We start from the raw sequence: 23,076 nt of genomic DNA on the forward strand, positions 1-23,076 counted from the left end.
TCCCCTGCAATTAAGATAAGTTCTGTGGAAGATATAGACAACCTATAACGGTTTTAAGCTCTCGTTCTACCTCTTTCTCAGGTCACTTAATATTGTTATGTAATATTTGTATAGTTAGTTTATGGAAGTTAACTCTTTTATTTCAGAGCTCGGTAATTACAGCCTTAATAGTAAGATTTATGTTTTTGAAGATTTAAATACTTGTAATAATTACCTTTGCAATACTATGGCTGATCTAAAATTAATTCGTATGAATATCAGTGGTATAAATAAAAACTATTCGGAATTCTGCATTATGGTACAAAATTTTGATATAAATTTTGATATAATAATTATTCTGAGTGAAACACGGCTTGATATTGATGTAGGTTGTGATATAGAAAGGTTATAATAAGTTCATAAAAGTAAATAAATATAATAAATATGATGGTGTATTGGTATATGTAATTAATTTATTTAGAGTATCTTTAATGAATGATGATATTAATGAGTCTAATAGCTTACACATAAATCTGACAGCAAATAATATCGAATTTATTATAATAGCTATCTATATGTCATCTAATTTTATTAATAAAAACACTTTCTTATTTTACACAGGAACTAACTTACGCTAGTCAGATTACTTTACTCTCATAAAATCTGTTCGGGTATACTTTATCTCATTTCTTATTATATTCACAGTTGCTATGTTTTTGTTATAGAGGAAATGATTGTGAAACCATTGTACCAAAGGATTTCTGTTTCTATCTAGTTTATGATTATTAGACTTCGGATTTTAGGCAAACACCTATTTTAATCCTTAAAAGATAAGTTCATGAAAACTTGCAAGTACACATTTTATGTAAAACCATGCCTAAAATTGGTATTTTAATAGCACCTAAAATGCCTGTTTTTGCGAAAAAACCTATTTTGACCTATTAAGTATGTTTGATCTCTAATAGGTCAAAACATCCGTTCTTATTTCGAAAATTTGTATTTTAAATTCCAAATGTGTTCCTGGTTCTGTTGGAAATAAAGTACGGGATAAACTGGAGCAAGTTCTGCAGAGAAATGTAGGACTGAAGGACCTGCGTACTGCTTCAGATATCCTAGCAGGGAAGAACACGGATTTACAATGTAACATTCCTGTCCAACTAGTGTCAAAATTTAAATACGCTCCTGTTACTTCAGTGGATGTGGAACGATCATTTTCAGCTTACAAATTTGTGATAAGTGACAGACGGCATTGCTTTTTAGTTGAAAATTTAGATAAAGTATTAGTAATTTATTGTTAAGCTAATTATGGACATTAACGGACAAAGTTTGGCAAAAATTGATTAATTTTACTTCTTTGTGTACTGAATTTACGTCTAAAACTTATTTTTAACATTTAATTGTTTAGTTTATGCATAACTAGTTAGATATTTGTTCTTCTTGTACTTTTAGTAGTAGTGATGGTAACGGTGTATAAGCATTTAAAATTATTAAATTCTAGAAGTGAATCCCTGATGATTTGCAACATGTTTTTAAAGAAAACATTATTTTTGTTAGAGCCTATTTTCAATTCTTTAGAGACTATTTCCTACACTTTTAAGCCTGTTTTAGGCACCTAAAATTACATTTTAACGACCTAAAAATCTGTACCCTAATGATTATACATAAATAATTATTTTTATGGCGAGTAAGAATCCTTTTCTCAAAATCGCCTCTGTCCATCACAAATTTATGTTCCAGTTGAACCCAACACATTGCAGTACTGTACATTTTATCCCTAAAATTATTTTAAAATAATTGCGGAATATCTACATAAGTCTCAAAATATTCCAACACCGGATACAATCATATGTCACGTTTTTCATTTGGAAATAAATACATTTACTTTCTTTACAACACATGCATAGAAAATTTTTCATTTAGAGACCGCACAGGCGTAGGAGGGTGTTTTATTTCAGAATGGAGTTCTCAAAATTAAGCATTTTGAACGACACGACTGCCAATATTTCAGAGTCTTAATTACGACGCGGTAGAGCCGCGCGGTGTACTGTTCAATTAGTGACGAAGTTCAAGATTCTAATGAGTCCATATCCTGCTCAAGCGAACACAAAGTAAAAATCAGAGTCAAGACGTCACCTGGTGTCAACGTTTCTTGAAGCTATCTTGTCACAAAAATCTCACCAGAAGTTTATTATGAGGGAAGTTAGAGATCAGAATTTACGGAGGCAGTAAATTTGGACACTCACGTCCACGACGATGTGTTCTTATACATCGACGATTATGATATTACTATACTTCCCTTTTAATGTCTAAACAAGATTAATAAAAAATAACGCTCAAAACGTTATGTCCCTTACTAAAATAACTCATAAAGATCATATATTATTTCAAAATTATTCACTTTCACAATTATTTCATTTAGAATTTCTAGGTAGAAAATAATGATATCTCGACAATATACTTCAGATTCTTTAGAATATCCATTCATTCGAATATTTTTGTTAGTATATTTTAATGTGTATGTAGAGAGAGCTATGTAAAATATATTTTATATAGGCACAGATAATGCTACATATTGCACTTAAATAAAGTTTTCTTTGCCTGTGAGTGGTTAGTATACTTGATATTAGGCTCATACATAGTTCGCAAGTTCACGCCTTGTACAAGGCGACTAATTTTAAGAGCAATAGACATCTACAACATGACTTCTGTCAGAAGAAAATTAAACGTAGAAGTCACGAATGTCGTCGATTTAAACCATGTAAACTAATCTTGTCCCTGGATGAAAGACTGAAACAAATATTACCCGGCATTTACAACCGATGTTAAAATTTCACTTTGCAATAATCGTCCTCATCTCTCATTCTGTAATTTATACTCATTATTGGTGCTTCAAATTCAGAACAATTGATACGCTATCACGAACTAGAACTGTGTGTTAATCTATTACAACTTATTTAGAGATGTTAGAATCGATGCTGCATTATACGTTCGTTACCTGTAGGAATATAGAATAATGCACTTTCCATATTTTCTCTAACTATGGAGTTCACTTCTATTACGTGATTAAGTTGACAAGTTAAATGCGAAAACAGTGATTTTACGTAAGTGATGATATACATCCAGCTGTTGCTGTGGCCAGAGTCTTCTACTTACATTTCTATTGAAGTCAATTTCGCTCCTGTGATTTCAATGTAAGGAAGGAGACATAACTGACAATGTTGCTGTGATAAACAGTAAACCTTTGTGTTCGATTAAATCACAATGCTGTGTTCTCAGACGTTTCTGACAAAATAAATTACTTCCACTTTTTTTAAATGATGATTATACATTGTCATTTAGTTTTCATTTTAAATAAATTAAACATATTTATATTCTAAACGCACTGCAAATTGATAAATACAATGAACATAGACCCAATTCTGTAGATACCATGTTGCTTTAGAATTTAGAATTAGAACTGAACAGTGTAAAGCATGATTCAGTTTAGTAAATGATAGTTATATTACTTGTGTCGTATATCAAATAACAGTCATGTTAACTTCTACAGGGACATCATTTTATTTTTACTAACATTTTTTATATCAAACTGGCTATACCTTTGGATAAACACCGTTTTCTACCCCTTTCCACAACTGGAGTTCGATGATACTGGCGTAATATACAAACAAATCACTTTGCTAGGTATAGGAGGGAAGAAAAGTAGTTCATCCATTTACGTAAACTAGGAAATATTGCGCTTTTGAGTTTGATCATTTTCATTAGGCTTTTGTTTAATCAAAATACAGTATAGTAGACTATTAACAATGAGTGTTTTTACTCACGAACTGAGCTATCCATTCGGACGTATTCATTATGTTGTGTCTATTATACCGTCTACAGCACATTAGCGTACACTATAGAGAATGAAGTTAAATTGAAAAATAATCATAATATGGATATTTAAACACATTTTTGAAAATGGTGGCCGTTCATTTCCCTACAGGCTTCAGTTCTAATGTGTATATTATCGCACTACAGACTATTGTACCTAATCCCAATTACCAGTTCCGTCCTTCGTACTAGTAACTCATGTTGAAATAATTCTGTATTTATTCTATAAAAGAGTACCTTACGTACTGTAAATTCAATCTTCACTTCTGTCCGATCCGAAAAGATAAAATTACTCAGACATACTATCTACTGTCTGTCCAAATGGTTTTGTTGTAGGGTCGTAGAAAGGAAGGAAATCACGTGACAGTTAATTACTTAACGAGGCCCTTTTATTTAAGTAGTTTTAAACAGTTGTATAAAATTACGTAGACGTCCAATTCCTAACAGAAATTAATGTTCTGAGAAAAGAGGTAAGACAGCTCAGCCACCAGCTGGCGAATAAAAGCAGGTGGGGGAAACCGGGATACGACGTAGGCAAATGGACGACAGTGCCACTGCGAAAATGATTCAATATTGAAAGCTCTTTCGTCACTGGAAAACGCGAACATATTTTTGGAACGTACTGTTTACTGTGACCGTAAGGCTACTATGACTGTATATGCGGTCTTAGATCTGTGTGCAGGAAGGTTGAACTTCATTAGTAGAAGGGGTGGAAGTGAAGTACATACAGAAACTCAGGTACAATAAAAATTGAAGTAAAAATAAAATGATGTCCCTGTATTTCTGAACTCTCCAACTGCAGTAAGAATTATTATTTTGCTCGCAACATTATGGTTAGCTAGACAACAACAATGAAGTAAACTAATTATGAACGGTAATATTAAAATTATTCTTTAGAAGATGACTGCTAGATCCAGCACAACAATGCTGTTAACAATCCTAAATGCTTCACAATAAAAAAATATCAATTGTAATGCCCCTTACTCAGAGAACATAACTCCATCGGACTTCTTTAACTATCTAAAACTGATAATTTCACTAAATTCAAAATATTTTACGACGTTCAAACTTTAAAGAGACAACATGACGTGTAATAGCTTTTAAAGAAAAATAAAAAAAAATATCCTGACATCGATGTAAAATTACTTCCAGTAGACATCTGGTGATAACAGAAGCTAACTTGACGAGGATTTTTTTGGCATACTAGTATCGTAAAAATGGATTCATTTATATAATATATATGTCAGTTCTATTATTCTAGCGCCTTCGGTACCTGCATAGAACCACTATATTCATTAACTAAGTTATATCTAGATGCGTTCTAAAATTGTTTGATTGATGTGTAACGCTTTCAGATAAAGTCAGGTGCAGTTCTTTCTAGACTTCGCTAGTCTCAAAATACGAAGATTACACTTCTGAAGTGGGGAGCACGTGTAAGGCATAAGGTTAATTAATTTTTTATGCGTTTTAGGTGATGACTAGTAGAACTATTTTTTACGTAACCTTTAAATAACTGAATTCACATCTAGATATAACTTAATTAATATAGTGGTTCTATGGAGGTCCCGAATGCCATAGAATGATAGAACTGACATATTTTGTAAATACAGTGGCTGTTTCTGATTTGTAATAAACAATACAGCCCTATAGGTACCCACAAAGGTGCTACATAAAAATTCAACTTGCAAGAGAAAAACATGCAACTCAGTGCTTTAGGGGAATACAAGAAGCCTGTGGGAGAGAAGTCCTACCATAGTGAACAAAATTGGGTGGAAGTGAGGCATTCGCTTTCAATCAAGAGTTGACATCCGAAGAGATTGGAAAACGTATTGTTGACATGGTAGGAGACTATATTTATTTGGATTATGTAATGTCAAATTTACCTAAATAAATTTAGTCTGAAACAGTAACTATGTTGTCATTACTTTTCGAATGCCCAAGTATACTTACCTACTTGCTTATTTATGGCTTTTAAGGAACCCGGAGCTTCATTGCCGCCCTCACATAAACACGCTATCGGTCCCTATCCTATGCAAGATTAATCCATTCTCTATCATCATAACCCATCTCTTTCAAAACCATTTTTATATTATCTTCTCATCCACGTCTCGGCCTACCCAAAGGTCTTTTTCCCTCCGGTCTCCCAACTAACACTCTATATGCATTTATGGATTCGCCAATACGTGCTACATGTCCTGCCCATCTAAAACGTCTGGATTTAATGTTCCTATGTCAGCTGAAGAATAAAATGCCTACTATTCTGCGTTGTGTAACTTTCTTCATTCTCCTGTAACTTCATCCCTCTTAGCTCCAAATATTTCCCTAAGGACCTTTTTCTCAGAGATTAAGACTGTCTTAATCTCTGAACCTCTCTCAAAGTGAGAGTCCAAGTTTTCACAAACATGCAGAGCAACTGATAATATAACTATTTTATAAATTCTAACTTCAAGATTTTGGCAGCAGACTAGATGACTAAAGCTTCTCAACTGAATAATAACAGGTATTTTCCACATTTATTCTGCTTTTAATTTCCTCCTGAGTGTCATTTATATTTGTTACTGTTACTCTAATATATTTGAATTTTTCCACCTCTTCGAAGGATAAATTTCCAACTTCATATTTCCATTTCGTGTAATATTCTGATCACGAGATACAATTATATACTCTGTCTTTTCCGAATTTACTTCCAAACCTATCGCTTTACTTGCTTGAAGTAAAATTTTCGTGTTTTCCCTAACATTCTGTGGATTTTCTCCTAACATATTCACGTCATCCGCATAGCGAAGAAACTGATGTAACCCGTTCAATGTTTCTTCTGAATACAAATTTCTATAAGCATAGGACTATATAAAACTTCCCTCTTAAAACAGTCATATGCCTTTTCGAAATCTATGAATAACTGATGTGCTGTAACCTTATACTCCCATTTTTCTACAATATCTATCGAATACAAAAAATCTGATTAATAATCGATCTATTACGCCTAAAACCATGGTCATAAAACAAAGCTTTGTATCTCAAAGACAAGTGCGGGTATTCACAAACCAAAAATACTGTGACTTGTAGATTGCTTTAAACGACATAAGAAGGTATAAATTCTTAAGAAGGTCCGACCGTTAACATTGTTTTTTATTTGGTTATTTAATGACGCCGCAGTCAATTATACAGAGTGTTTAAAAAATGCGGGGCATAATTTCAGGTATGTATATCCCACATGTAGACAATCACAATAATTCATTACAACATGTGTCCGGAAATGCTTTATTTCCGAGTTATGGCCTTCACAATATTGAAATTCACCGGAACGTTTTTCTTTCCGCAGGTCGTTGCCGTAAAAGGAGACATTAAGAGGGCACTCTGAGAGTTCATTCCGAGGCGAAGGTTACATTCAGTGTTATGTAGGCGTTAGACTGTGCGACATGTATTCAAATCAAGAGCTGGCAGAGATACACTTCATGTACGGTAAGGCGGACGGCAATGCTGCGCTGGCTCGTCGTTTGTACCAGGAAAGGTACCCACAGCGACAATGTCCAGATCGGAAGACATTTGTACGTCTCCATTACCGTCTGTGCGAGTATGGAAAATTTAACTCTCCTGGTTTGGGAAGGGGACGACCAAGATCTACAACTCCAGAAGTACAGGAGGAGATTCTGGAGGCTGTGAACATGACTCCTTCTATCAGCACACGAAGGGTAGCGTTGCAAGTCAATGCTCCTCATACGACTGTCTGGAGACTGTTGAAAGAGTATCAATTGTATCCTTATCATTTGCAACGTGTACAGGCCCTGTCACCAGCAGATTACCCTGCACGAGTTAGGTTCTGTCAGTGGTTCTTGCAGCAGTGTGGTGTAAATCCGAACTTTCCTGCCTTAGTATTATTTACAGATGAAGCACAGTTCACACGAGATGGCATAACAAATTTCCACAATCAGCATGTATGGGCGTATGAAAACCCACGTGCAACTGTTCCATCTCATCACCAGGTGCGGTTCTCCCTCAACATGTGGGCCGGTATCATTGGTGATCGATTAGTTGGACCCCATGTACTTGTAAACAGACTTACGCGGCAGGCGTACACAAACTTCCTGGAAAACACCATACCTCATGTTTTAGAAGACTCAATCGTCAACACATTCACTTCTTGCATGATGGCGCTCCTGCACACTTCAGTCGTACGGCTCGCCGGTACTTGGATCGAAGGTTTCCTGATCGATGGATAGGTAGAGGTGGCCCAATTGCTAGGCCTCCACGCTCACCTGATCTGAACCCTCTCGATTTCTACTTGTGGGGCCATTTAAAATCATTGGTTTATTCGTCTCCGGTGCCTGATTTGGAATCCCTTCGGAATCGAATTGTGGCATGTTCTGAGGACATACGCAATACTCGTGGAGTTTGGGATCGTGTTCGCAGGTCAATGCGACATCGATGTGAGGTCTGTATTCAAGCAGGAGGTGGACATTTTGAACATCTTCTGTAATGACGACTGCGGAAAGAAAAACGTTCCTGTGAATTTCAATGTTGTGAAGGCCATAACTCTTAAAGGAAGCATTTCCGGACACATGTTGTAATGAACTATTTTGATTATCTACATGTGGGAAATACATACCTGAAATTATGCCCCGTATTTTTTAAACACCCTGTATACAGTAACAAAGCTTGTGTTTATGAGGGTACTAGGAACAATAGACTGTGCAAGTACTATTTCGCGTTGTCTGTGATGAGGCTATAGTAGCGATCCTAGTGGTAGCAACTATCTATGGATGCATATTTACTAGGTATTGAGCTTCGCGACTGCACATAGTAGACTGTGATGACGCTGTATCAACTACTAGGTTATTTAGCGTCGATGATATTGGTGATAGCGAGATTATATTTGGCCAGATGAAGCCGAGGATTCCCCATCGAGTATCTGGCATTTGCCTTACTGTTGGTGAAAACCCCTGAAGAAAAAACCTAATCAGTTAATCAGCGAAGCGGGAGTCGAAACCGCGTCCGAGCGTAATTCCAGATAGATAGGCAAGCTCCTTAGCCGAGTGAGCTACGTCGGTGGCTATTAACATTGTTAACAATGGTAACAGAATACATTTGGTGCGACAATGTATTAGTGAAATAATAAATTGAATCATATTCTTCGTCTGGGAGAGTTTTAACGTAGGGAGATTCTCGAATTCTATATTTGATTATTTCTAACAATAACTTAAACAAATCCCTGGATGTTTGATCACCACGACAACGATTTGAATCAAATACATCCCAAAATATCACAAAGAGATGAAGAAAGTATTCATTTTCAAAATAAAATCTGAGCCCACGAAGCTGAATCCAAACTAAAGACATTGCAGAATGTAACATTAGCGGGACAAAGTTCTAATACACCAGATGAGATGTGAACTCATGATGCTAACTCAAAGGTATTAGCGAATATTATATTGACAAGGAGAACGTACTCATGCCCATGCTCGAGATGTCACTACGTAAGGCTGGCAACACTGCGTCCGAGACGATTGAGATAACACGTACTTTTCAGAAGCAGTTTAAGACATCTTCATGGTTGGTAAGAGAGAAGCACAGTCATTTATCAGAGATGAATGGAGAGTTTAATGGAACTAAGCCTGTTGAGCAGGCAATCCACAGGAAATGATTGATAGATTTAGCCCAGTTCATCTGGATATTATGAATGAATCATATATGCATAATGTATCTCACGGATCTGAGACACACTTCAAAGTGATAGTGGTATCCTCTAATTTTGACTAGTTGCCCTTGATCAAGAGACACAGATTGGTGAATGATATCCTTAACGATGAACTAAAGAATGGTATCCATGCTTTATCTATCACATCCAAAACACCTGCTGAATGGGACAGTAGTTCCAAGCAAATATCTCCAAGTCCAGCGTGTAGGGGAGAATTTGAGAAGTAAGGTGCTGGTGTGTATGTGGTATGGAGAGAGAATTCGTGTATCAAATCTGAATGAACATTGTATGCAACACTATTGGCTGTGATCTTGAGATGAGATGTTATTATTAATTGTGCATAGCCAGCAGAAATGCACTGTTAGAGAACAGTGCATTTTTTAATTTATTGTATATATAATTAGGGAAAGGTGAAATTCTGATAAAATTAAAAATTCATAGATACTTAGGTTTTTTTAATAGTATTAAAAATGCTGTAAATATCTGTAAACAATTAAAGTAATTGCCACTCTAAAAAAAAAGATATTATTTTAACTAGTAATGCTGACTCCATAATAGAGATATTACAGGATATCACATTGTGAATGGGAAATTTACCTTGCTTGAGATTAGATTTGGTCTCGCGGTGCTGTCTCCATAATAGAGACATCACAAGATATCACATTGTGAATGGGAAAGTTCTCATACTCGAGTTGAGATTTGGACTCGCGATGCTGAATATGTAATAGAAACATCAGAAGATGTCACATGTGAACGATAAAGTTCTCATGCTCGACTCGAGATTTGGATTCGCGATGCCAATTCCATACTAGAGGCATTACAGCAGCGTTGTCAGACACAGCCTAAAAGGAGCGGAGCGCTCCACTATAACTCGTTGTGTGCTCCGGTGCTTCCACAGACATAAGCAAGTTCACGCTCCGACTGGATGTCTCTAGCACCACAACCGGTTTCGGAGCTTACAACTCAGACACTACTGCATTACAGAATACTGCCCTGTCAAGAAGAAAGTTCTCACGTTCGACGAGTTGAGATTTGCACTCACGACACTGGCTTCAGACGTTACATGATATCCTATTGACTATGCGAATGTTCTCATGAATTTAATAGCCATATTGGTTGGGATATTATTATAAAAATTCTCGTTTTAACTTTGATATATACAGAAAACCAACTTCCACTAATCATTCGATTCATAATTCTTCTAAATACCCAGAAATGCACAAAATTAGCAAATACCGATTTCATATTGATAGACGTCTAACAACTCCCTTAAATAAGTACAATTATGACAAAGAACATAATTATATCATCTCCCTTGCTTATGATAATGGTTTTCAGAAACACAATAGATAACCTCATTAAAAAACGTAAGATCAAATTGCTTAAAACTTCACATACCTCTCTTGTGCCCGAAACTTCAAAAACCAAAAGACTCTTGGACAAGCATGACCTATTTCGGATCAATTTACAATCAATTAAGTAACTTAAAAAAGACACGATATAAATTTCGCTTTTTCTGCTAATAATAAATTAAATAATGTCACATCTAATAAACTTGAAAACAGAGATCGTCTTAAAGATAGCGGTGTATATATGATACATTGCAAAAGTTGTCGTAATAAATACATCGGCCAGACTTGTAGAAATTATAGAACCCTGTTTAAAGAACACATTTCCGACTTCAAATACAACAGACAAGAGTCAAAATTCGCAATGCATCTAATAGAGCAAGGACATAAACTAACTAATACAAATGATACGCTACAGATTATTCAATCCTTGAATGTTAATCCTCATTGCCGAAGAATTTCATTTTTCACAAGCAATTAACAATGGTTTATCGCTTTTAAATGAACACTTCTCGAACATACACAGCCCGTTATGCAACTTAAATTCTCCTAGCACACGTAACTTCCGGTATTCCAATACACCTCCCCCCTCCAACTTTCAGACTGGCATTTACTTAGTTAACTTGTAAACTTAACGCCCCTCCGCACTTGTAGTTCATCCTCCTACAACACTGGACACACTTTTTCCGCTCCACCGCAAGTAAATATATTCAATTAAGCAGTCACCTCACCCTGCACAGTCGTATATTGATTTCAAAATTGTTTTCAATAATAATTCTTTAATACAACAAAGTTTTTACTTAGGCTAATTTTTATACTACAAGACCATACATGCCTCCAGACATTACGTACAGCTATAAGCATGATGTTGCATACATTATCTTCACTATGTTATAACTGTATGTTAACTTGTGGCTTGTAAATGCAGACATTATGACATTGATTATATACAATTACAAGACACCTTTTACATATAATCGCAAGGAAGCGCATGCTGTTTATACCACAAAATTTTCATATTGGACCCACTGCTTAATTTTAACATTTTAACAATTTTAAATTTGTACATACATTTAATGTTTTATGATATTCATCTTTTGTATGATCTCACACATTCAACATGATTTACATTTATGTAATCCATTGTCTTTCATTGTTTATAATGAAATAACTGTACATTTTAAGGGTTAAGGATGATCTGATGATGGGTTTTTAAAAAGCCGAAAAAGTTTATCATGAAATAAAATATTGTACTATTATATCAAATCGGATACGTTTATGACGGTCTTGTGTGAAAAATATTTGATATATTGGAAGTTCTCATGCTTGAGTTGAGATCTGAACTCATGATGCGATTCGAAACTAAAACACAATATAGGATAATATCACATTAACAATAGAAAAGTACTCATGTCCGAAATTAGACTTGATTCCACGATGCCAATGTTGAACGAAATATATCACAGAATAACACATTCACAATAAATAACATTCGATTTCATGAGTTTTTAATGCACCACTATAGTTAAAGCCTAACATTACAGTGAATATTATAATTTGTTACAAAATATATGTATAAATAAAGCTAAGGACTAGTTCCTTATTCGGAAATGTATAGTTTGCAACTGAATATTTCCACTACTGAGTATGTTTCCATACTGTAACATTAAATATAACGTAGGGAACAGTTATGACTGTATTGTCTGGTATACCAAATTGTTCCGCAAATTAATATCTTATCAATATGCTAACTAGTCAAGTGGTTCTTGTTCAGCAACCATTTACGTATTTACAATTTCAGTAGTAAACTTTATAGAAGGAAATATTAAGCCATTAGGTATTCCTTTTCAAACAATTTCCCTTTAGTTAGGGTGTAGGTATTTTAAAAGTTCCAATGCGTGGAGTCCCTGAAGGGTCACTAATATTACTGCTGCTATGCGAAATGCCTCGTTCATATTGGTAGACATTATTTGTATGCAAATGTGTCGTAACAAAGATGAAGAGCTTTTAATAACACTTTGATGTAAATGCAATTATTTAAAGAGAAAATTGATGATGAGAGAGTTGATCAGGGTTTACAGATTATTAATATGAACAATTAGCGTTGGGTTTCACTGAAGCAAAAATGAATACCGGTACCTTATAAATAGACCTAACTTATTTCAATATTGGATTTGAAAGTTTCATGGACTATAGTTTCATCATTATATTGATTCCTCTTAGAGTGGCTATCATGCTTAACATGGGATCTAAATTGAAACTGGGATGAGGACAATGCTTTAGAAAAGGCGATAAAAATCAATATGATGTCCATCGGAAGAGAAAAGGAACTGAGAAGTACGTGTCGTAGATATACATCTGTCATTGAATGGGACACTTATAGACAAAGTAACCTGTAGTTCAACAATCATATCAAAATTAAACTGTCCCAGTCATAATTTCTGAATATCATTCTACTATATCATCTATTGGATTCCATCTTAATGGGGCTAAATACACCTTTTGCTAATAAAAATGTAGTAAAATTCAAAATTTAATTTCTACAAATCCTAAGTTAATTTTGCTCTTTTTTGCTTGGTATAATAATTAGACAATATTTTTATATTAAAAATCTTTTGGCATCTAAGAAAAGCGTTTATTGTTAAGGGTAGTTGTCATTTTTAATTGGTGGGTAAAATTTGTGCATGACAAATTATTGGTTCATCTGATATCTTGTAAAATTTTGAATATTTGTTAATGGCTTATCTCTATTCTATTCATAATGATTTTTTAAAATTTTCTAGTTGGTTATTTAACGACGCTGTATCAACTACTCGGTTAATTAGTGTCGAAGGTATTGGTGATAGCGAGATGGTATTTGGCGAGATAAGGTCTAGAATTCGCCATAGATTACCTGATATTAGCCTTACGGTTGGAGAAAACCTCGGAAGAAACACAACCAGGTAATCAGTCCAAGAGGGAATCGAATCCGCACCCGAGCGCAACTCTGGATTGGCAGGCAAGGGCCTAAGCCGGCTGAGCTACGCCTAAATAATAAATTCTAATATTATCAGTTGAATAGATAAATAAAATTATTTTTTGCGTTCCTTGTCTTAAATTGTACAATTAATTTACTTTTACATAAAGAATTATTAATGAAAAAATAACTTGAAATGATAAACCAGTGCTAAAGGGAGGATATGTTCTCCAGTATGAAACATATTAAAAATGTGGAAATTATAGGTACAGTTGTGACTTTGCTCTTTATGGCTATTTTATTTCTTTACTCAAAATTATAGGAGCTTTAATTATATAACTACTTTAGAGTTAACCGGAAGTACACGCACTGGGATAAAAAAAAAATACCCAGGCCTTTGACTATAATTATATGTGTACAAAACCGCCTTTGCTTATCATAAAATAAATAAATAGCTTATCGGCAAATTTCAACATGAAATTACCCAGGCCTTATTTTATTTGTTGGCAACATTGTCCATCAATTTAAATTAATCCCGCATTTTCATTATCTTTCTTTCAAATCTTTGTGTATTGTTGTATGTATGATTGAGTTAGTTTTCTTGTGGGTGCAGAAGTTTACACATGTATATTATGTCAAGATTTGGTAAGATATATTCCGCGCGTGTGCTTAAAAAGCAGTAGTAGCGAATAATTTTGATAGTGTTCCTTTTGTATTTTCCATTTCAAATGGACTTAGAGTATAGACAAAGTTGTCAAATAGTAGGCTAGCTGGATGAAGAAGACAAACAAGAAATTATTCAAGGTGAATCGGAAGATGAAGATGATCATATTTCGGAAAGTGAACATAACACCGATACAGAACAGGAACAGGAAGCAAAGAGTAGCGATGACGGCTGTGACGACAACGCTCCACTATCTTAATTTACTACTTACGAAGGTAAAGACGGTACTTCACCACCTCGAAATCTTAAGACCAGAGTGTGCAATATAGTTACTCACCTTCCAGGCTGTAAGGGACAAGCTCGCAAAGCAAAATTACCACTATAAACTGGTCATGTCTAATAGATGATAACATCATAGATGATATTGTCAAGTAAACAAATATTTACATCAGGTCTATCCAGAACAACTTCGTTCGCGAACGTGATGCTTTGACAACTGATCCGACTGAGATAAAAACATTTTTTGATCTGTTATATTTTGCTGGTCCACTGAGGTCACCTAAACTCAACGCTAAAGATTTGTGAACAACTGATGGAACAGGAATTCCTTTGTTTCCAGCAACAATGGGAATAAACAGATTCTTCTTTCTTATGCGGTGTCTTCGTTTCGACGTCATTACTACAAAAGAGGAATTAGAAAAACGACTGACAGACTCGCTCCAATTAGAAGTGTTTTTGACTTTATCATAAAGAACTTCCAGAAAAGTTATACAGTTGCTGAATATTGTACTATCGATGAAAAATTGGAGTCCTTCCGAGGACACTGCATATTCAGACAGTATATTAATAGCAAACCAGCCAAATATGGCATAAAAATATTTGAATTAGCTGATTACCGCACACTCTATGTGTTTAACTTAGAAATATACTTTGGTATGCAACCAGAAGACCAATATCGTCAATCAAATTCTCCGTCTGATATGGTCAAACGTCTGATTACTCCTATTAGTGGAACTGGAAGAAATGTTACGTTTTATAACTGGTTCATGAGTGTGCCACTTGCTAAAGAACTTCAGTGATTACAACTTAACATGTGTTGGAACTGTAAGGCTAAATAAACGTGACATTCCTCGTGAATTTGTGCAGAAAAGGCGTGAAAAAAAAATTTGGATTCCAGGATAGACTGACTCTCACTTCCTTAGTTCCAAAACCAGGAAAAGTTGTTCCAGTAGCTTCCATTATGCATTATGATGCTGCAATTGATCCAGACACCAGAGAGGAAAAGAAACCGGAAATAATAACGTTTTACAATGCTACTAAAGGAGGAATTGTTGTAATGGATGAACAATGAGGTACATAAAAAGTGTCTAGGAAATCCCGACGTTGCCCACTTACGGTCTTTTTTGGTCTTCTCAACATCACGGAAATTAATTCTTTAGTTATTTATAAAACTAACAATGCTACTTCACAAGGAATAATCATCCGCCGATCACTTCTGAAGGAATTAGCTCTTGGATTGGTAAAATATCATTTGGCTCATCAATTGATATTGAAGAATTTGCCTTTGGAAAACAGATCGTGTGAAGGAACTCACCCAGCCAATACAGAAACGAATGAAAATGTCCTGAAGTCGATGTGAGGTATGTCCTAGGAAGAAGGATCGTAAAACTACTACTTCGTGCTATAGGTGTAAGAAGATGATTTGTAAAGAACATTCGGTGCCTTTTTGTGAGGAGTGTACTGATACCGGAAGTCGTGATAGTGAGTGAGTGAGTGAGTGAGTGACGCCCATAAATACGTTTCCTTTTATTTTTACATTTGTGTTAGCACTGAGATAAAAATATAATATTGTGGTGTTTTCTGTGGAAGACATCACTCAAAATTAGTATTCATATGTATTAATTGTTAAATTAAACAAATGTGTTTAAATTACTTTAAAATATTCCTAACAATTACAAAATTATAGCATTTCAATATTAATTATATTTTGTTGTTAGTGACACTTTATTTACTTTGGGGTAAAAAATACCTAACACGTGTGGTACAGCTATAAAATAATGTGCTGGCGGGTTAAGATATTGAAGCTTTATAGTGTTTAAAATTGACTATTATGGTGATAAGTGCGTATTTTCGGTAATGAAACATATAATGCTTATAACTTTTCAAAGTTCAAAATCAGTCCTTTCCTTCAATTCACTGTCAAAGAAGGAAACGAAAAAAGAATATGATTGAAGGAGCAATGTGGGTAAATATTGTGACGAATGCTTATCTCGTTTCTATAACAAAGAAAATCGTCTTGTTTTAACACTTAAGATCATATCGCACAATAGTCAGCAGCTAAGTTCGTAGAATGCAGCATCACTGTTCTCTTCTATACATAATTAAAAACTGTAGTAGTTCATTCTGGTTCTGTTTAATTACACGTTCTTCCTTGTCATTGCGTGTGTTGTTTCCTTTGAACCAAACAAGTGAGTCTGGTATGGATTCTACATTAAACGAAACAACGAAGAGAATAGTATTTAAACCGAAACATTGCCAAAGCAAGCAACATCTGAGAGTGTGTTGCTAATAATTGGTTATCAGATGATGAAAATGATCATAATTTCACAACAAATGGCGAAGTGATCTACTGCCAATGTTGCTGCAAAGAGGTAAGTTGTGAGGTTTTCATGTTTCGTTGTGAGATACACAGTAGTTATCTATCTTCCATAATTTAGAACATGACTTCAAGGTACATGGATAATTTTTATGTTCAGGTTATTTGCGAAAGAAGAGGAACTGTAATCTGTAACAACATAAGCCATAAAAGCAATGCTGCCAGATAACAGAAATCAAAGCAGCCATTTTTTTACACTTTCCATGAGATGACGACAGCCAGAAAAAAATGCGGAATTGTGGGCTGCAATAATTTCAGAAAATATTCCTTTCAATTACCCGGAAAATAGGCTAATACACTTAAAGAATTATTTGGAAAATACATAAAAATGCAAGACCCTGTCCAGTCCACACTAATATCTCTAGTGATGTCGTTAAAATTGTAAAATTAATGTAAAATATATAATGGTTTATCTCATAATTCCTAGACAAATTTCAAAAACAAACGTTAAAACAAATACTCAATAGACAACATAAAATATTTAATAGACAAATTGAAAAATGTAGATATCATCAAAGATACAAAATTAATATTAATAGACATAGAGAAATTATGTAATAATGTCCTCATACGAAAGACAACAAACATTGAAGTGAAATGATGAAATGATTAGCCTAAAAATATCACATTGAGGGCAAAGACCTCCTCCTATAGATGGAGAGCTCTGTCTCATGCGGTAAGCTACTCCGCGTAACAAATATTTTCATGCTTGGGATTGATCACTTGGTTCACATTCTGCACTGTTTTTATATTGTTCACTAAACTTGTCTCTGTCGCACTGTTTATAGTCACTGTTCACTTGTCTTCTTAGGTTTTTCCAGTCTTTTCTTGCTCTGCTTGACCAATGGCTTCCTACACGTTCTTTGTAGAGGTCGGCCCATCTTCTTCTTGATCTTCCGTGTGATCTCTTGCCAATGCGGCGGTCCCATAATGTGATTTCCTGCGTCCATCTTCCGTCTCTAAGTCTTGCAACTTTGCCTCCCCACTTCCATTTAGTTTAGGGGCTTGCAGTATTGGGTATTCAATTGCTAACATCTTTTGTAGCACTTCGTTTGGAACTCTGTCCCTCAGTGACAAGCCTAGTATACTTATCAGCATTTTCTTCTGGCATATTTGGACATTGTTACGAAGTTTGACAGTGAGAGATCATGCCTGACACCCATAGAACAGTACAGGAGTTCCACATGTATCCAATATTTCTATTCTGAGCTTTTAGCTGAATGTTTTCTCCAGTATGATTAAACTTGACACTTCAGAATGCCTTCATATGAGAAAAATCCTTCGTTTTATTCCCTTCTCCGTCTTCTGGTGAAGGAAGACTAGTCCTAGGTATACGTATTGTAGTTTTACACCATCAATTGTCATGGGTGACTCCGGCCTGTTTGATATTATTTGTGTCTTGTTCTTGTTCATCAGGAGGCCTGCTAATCTGCTGGCGTCACATAATTCTTGGAGCATTGACTGCAGTTCTCTGGATGATTTGACGAACAATACGACGTCGTCAGTGAACCTTAGATTGTTTAGTCTGCTGCCGTTGATGTTTATTCCACAATTCCTGTTCCAGTTTAGTTTGCGAAAAATGTTTTCCAATACATTTGTAAATAATTTTGGGGAAATTGGGTCTCCTTGTCGCACTCCTCTTCTCAGCCTGAATGGTCGTCCTTCGATCTCGGTTTTCACTTTGGCACAACTTTGATGATACAATTTGTTTAGTATCGTGATTTATTTTGTTGTCGAATCCCCGCATAAGTAGAGCTTGCATTACACTCAGGCGTTAAACCGAGTCGAAGGCTTTGCTATAGTTTACGAAGGCCAGGTATACTGTTAAATAGAGTTCTTCAGCCTTTTCCATGGCTCAAGGTCTGAAGGTGGTCGGCCATGCTGTACCCTGAGCGGGACTCAGCTTATTGAAACAAAATTTAATTGAAGCAGAAATAGCGAAACGCAAAATTGACCAAATAATAAAATTATTGAACATTGTCACTTCACAATTATTTCAAATATAACCAAAAAATGTACAAGCAAACTTTTGGACTTACGATGGGTAATCCCCTATCAAGACTTTTGGCAGACATATTTTTATAACATATAGAATACAACATATTGATAAAATAATAGATAGCCATAACATAAAATTATGCAACATATTTGTAAATAATACACTTATTATTTACAAAAACAAAACATCAGAAAACCTAATAATTGCTTCAACAAATTACATAATAATTTGAAATTTACTGTAGAACATGAAATAAATAATTCAATATTCCTTTTAGGTATGAAAATAATACATACAAGAACAAATCAACCTATATGACTTTTAAAGGAAACTCGGACACACGAACCACAGCACACCAATAGATTCAATACACCTACAAGCTCATAAATTAAGCATTTTTAATGTTGTAATAAATAGGTTAACACAAACCATTATCCAAAAATAAATATATAAAATAAGTCAATTAAATTTAGGACAGTGACGTATATTATGCAAATCTGGATTTCAGGTAGGCTATAGTTCCCTGTGTAGTTCACTTTAATAATTTCAATGGAAATTGTTCCGGGGCCGGGTATCGAACCCGAAATCTTTGGCTGAGCGCGCCAACGCTCTACCGAACTGTAACCGATACCGGCTCAATTTTTCCCTTTATTTCCACACACGTCAAATGTGATGACAAGACGCCAGGCGAAAATGTTGATACTGTACAGATATCAAAGGGATGCAATACATGTAAAAAGAGTTACGTGTTAATGTAATCAAAATAAGATAAGTTATAAGACTGAAAAATGAACTTTATATAGCTACGCTGCAAGCCGGAAAGGCGCGGGTTCGATTACCGATTAGGATATAGATTTTCTCCATTGATCTACTCCTTCCAGCTTCCCTATAGCTCTGACATCCCTTACTTACTTACTTACTGGCTTTTAAGGAACCCGGAGGTTCATTGCCGCCCTCACATAAACCCACCATTGGTCCCTATCCTGAGCAATATTAATCCTGTCTCTACCATCATATCCTACCTCCCTCAAATCCATTTTAATATTATCCTCCCATCTACGTCTCGGCCTCCCCAAAGGTCTTTTTCCCTCCGGCCTCCCAAATAACACTCTATATGCATTTCTGGATTCGCCCATACGTGCTACATGTCCTGCCTATCTCAAACGTCTGGATTTTATGTTCCTAATTATGTCAGGTGAAGTATACAATGTGTGCAGCTCTGCGTTGTGTAACTTTCTCCATTCTCCTGTAACTTCATCCCTCTTAGCCCCAAATATTTTCCTAAGAACCTTATTCTCAAACACCCTTAATCTCTGTTCCTCTCTCAAAGTGAGAGTCCAAGTTTCACAACCATAAAGAACAACCGGTAATATGACTGTTTCATAAATTGTAACTTTCAGAATTTTGACAGAAGACTAGATGACAAAAGCTTCTCAACCGAATAATAACAGGCATTTCCCATATTTATTCTGCGTTTAATTTCCTCCCGAGTGTCATTTAGATTTGTTACTGTTGCTCCAAGATATTTGAATTTTTCCACCTCTTCGAAGGATAAATCTCCAATTTTTATAGTTCCATTTCGTACAATATTCTGGTCACGAGACATAATCATATACTTTGTCTTTTCGGGATTTACTTCCAAACCGATCGCTTTACTTGCTTCAAGTAAAATTTCCGTGTTTTCCGTAATCATTCGTGTATTTTCTCCTAACATATTCACGTCATCCGCATAGACAAGAAGCTGATGTAACCCGTTCAATTTCAAACCCTCTGTGTTATCCTGAACTTTTCTAATGGCATATTCTAGAGCAAAGTTAAAAAATAAAGTTGATAGTGCATCTCCCTGCTTTAGCCCGCAGTGAATTGGAAAAGCATCGGATAGAAAATGGCCTATACGGACTCTGCTGTAAGTTTCACTAAGACACATTTTAATTAATCGAACTAGTTTCTTGGGAATACCAAATTCAGTAAGAATATTATATAAAACTTCTCTCTTAATCGAGTCATACGCCTTTTTTAAATCTATGAATAACTGATGCGCTGTACGCTTATACTCCCATTTTTTCTCCATTATCTGTCGAATACAAAAAAATCTGTTCAATAATCTATCTATTACGCCTAAAACCACACTGATGGTCCCCAATAATTTCATCTACATATGGAGTTAATCTTCTCAAAAGGATATTCGACAAAATTTTGTACGACGTCAACAAAAGTGATATTCCTCGAAAGTTACTACAGTTAGTCTTGTCCCCCTTCTTAAAAATAGGTACGATTATGGACTCCTTCCATTGTTCTGGTACAATTTCCTTTTCCCAAATTGCAAGTAGAAGTTTATAAATTTCGCTAGATACTGCCCTTCCACCCTCTTGTATTAATTCTGCTGGAATTTGATCAATACCTGGAGACTTGTACTTTTTCAGATTTTCTATCGCTATTTCGACTTCAGAAAGTGTGGGTTCCGGTATAAATGGCTCAGCAGTTTGTATTTCAATTTCGTTCAGTTGCCCAAAATAGTTTTTCCAGCTCTGACATCCCTACTGCCAATAATGACGATTTTCTGTAAACGTGGGAGCCAACCTCCCGCCACACTCTGAGCCGATTTGATTTGTAATGTGGTTGATTTTACCATACTTATTTGTATGCATATATTTATATATTTCTATAGTACGAGTAACTTATATGATTTATCTTAAAACATTAATGCTTATTATATGAAAATGTAACTACAGAAGTATTATATTTTATTTTAAGCATATACATATATTTCGAATAGTCTATATAATGTACAAATTTTAGTCTAATATTGGCAAGACTAAGCTAACTTCGATACATTCTTTTGTTTTTTAACTGTTGGGAGTGTCCCGGATAGAATTGTATCATTTTAGAGATTTCTGTATAACATATATTATTATCTAGTTCTATGATGATGATGATGGTGTTGGTGAGATGATGATGATAATAATAATAATAATAATAATAATATTATTATTATTATTATTATTATTATTATTATTATTATTATTATTATTATTATTATTATTGTGATAATAGAAAGTATTTTCCGATCCAAAATGTTTTCTTCTTTTGTTCGCAGAGTTTAATTTAGCGAGGCCATTCCTTTCAGACCAATCATGCAATCGGCCGCGCTTTTCACGCTCCATTTAACACTGAAACTTGCACACGTCCATCATCTTGGCGTTCTGCTCCATCAAACTGATTGCCACTTGGCTTGTTAAGGAAATCAGTTCATGTCTTAGGTTTCCGCTTCTTTGAATTTTTAAGTGAAGCTTCCGCATTCTTTTCTGACGTAGAAATACGTATTTCTCCTTACTGCATATGGGAGGAATAACTTGGAAATTGACCGTCAAATATAAATTAAATCCCCTCCCTTGTTATCCTTGTGTTCTCCTTATTCTCTTTGTATTCTTTTAGTGTATCGTGTCTTTCTTTGTTATCCTAGTCCTCCTCTCGTTCTCCCCGTCTCTCCCTTGTTCTCATTGTGTTCCCATTTTTCTCCTTTCCTTTCTTATCGATGTGCTCTTTGTGTTCCCCTTTTGTTTCCGTTGTTTTAATGTAGTACACTTGTTCTCTTTGTGTTCCCTTGTTCTCCCTGTGTTCCTCTTATTCTTGCCTTCCTCCGTTCTCCTTATGTTCGCCTTGTTCTCCTTATCTTAGAATTTTTTTTCCACATATCAATCTTGTTAACCTAGCATTCCTCGAAATTTTGATGAGGTCTGTTAATTAGCTCTTGATATGATTTTCTTTATTATCTGCTGTTTTCGTTGTTATTTTACTTGTTCACTCTTTGGCTGGAATGTTCATAGGCAATTATTTCTATACTGCTGTTAAATGTTCTTCTATATTGAAATTAAATTTATATTTGGCTATTTTATTTTGACTGTTAT

Source organism: Periplaneta americana, chromosome 11 (genome assembly GCF_040183065.1).
Source record: "Periplaneta americana isolate PAMFEO1 chromosome 11, P.americana_PAMFEO1_priV1, whole genome shotgun sequence".
Classification (NCBI taxonomy): Eukaryota; Metazoa; Arthropoda; class Insecta; order Blattodea; family Blattidae; genus Periplaneta; species Periplaneta americana.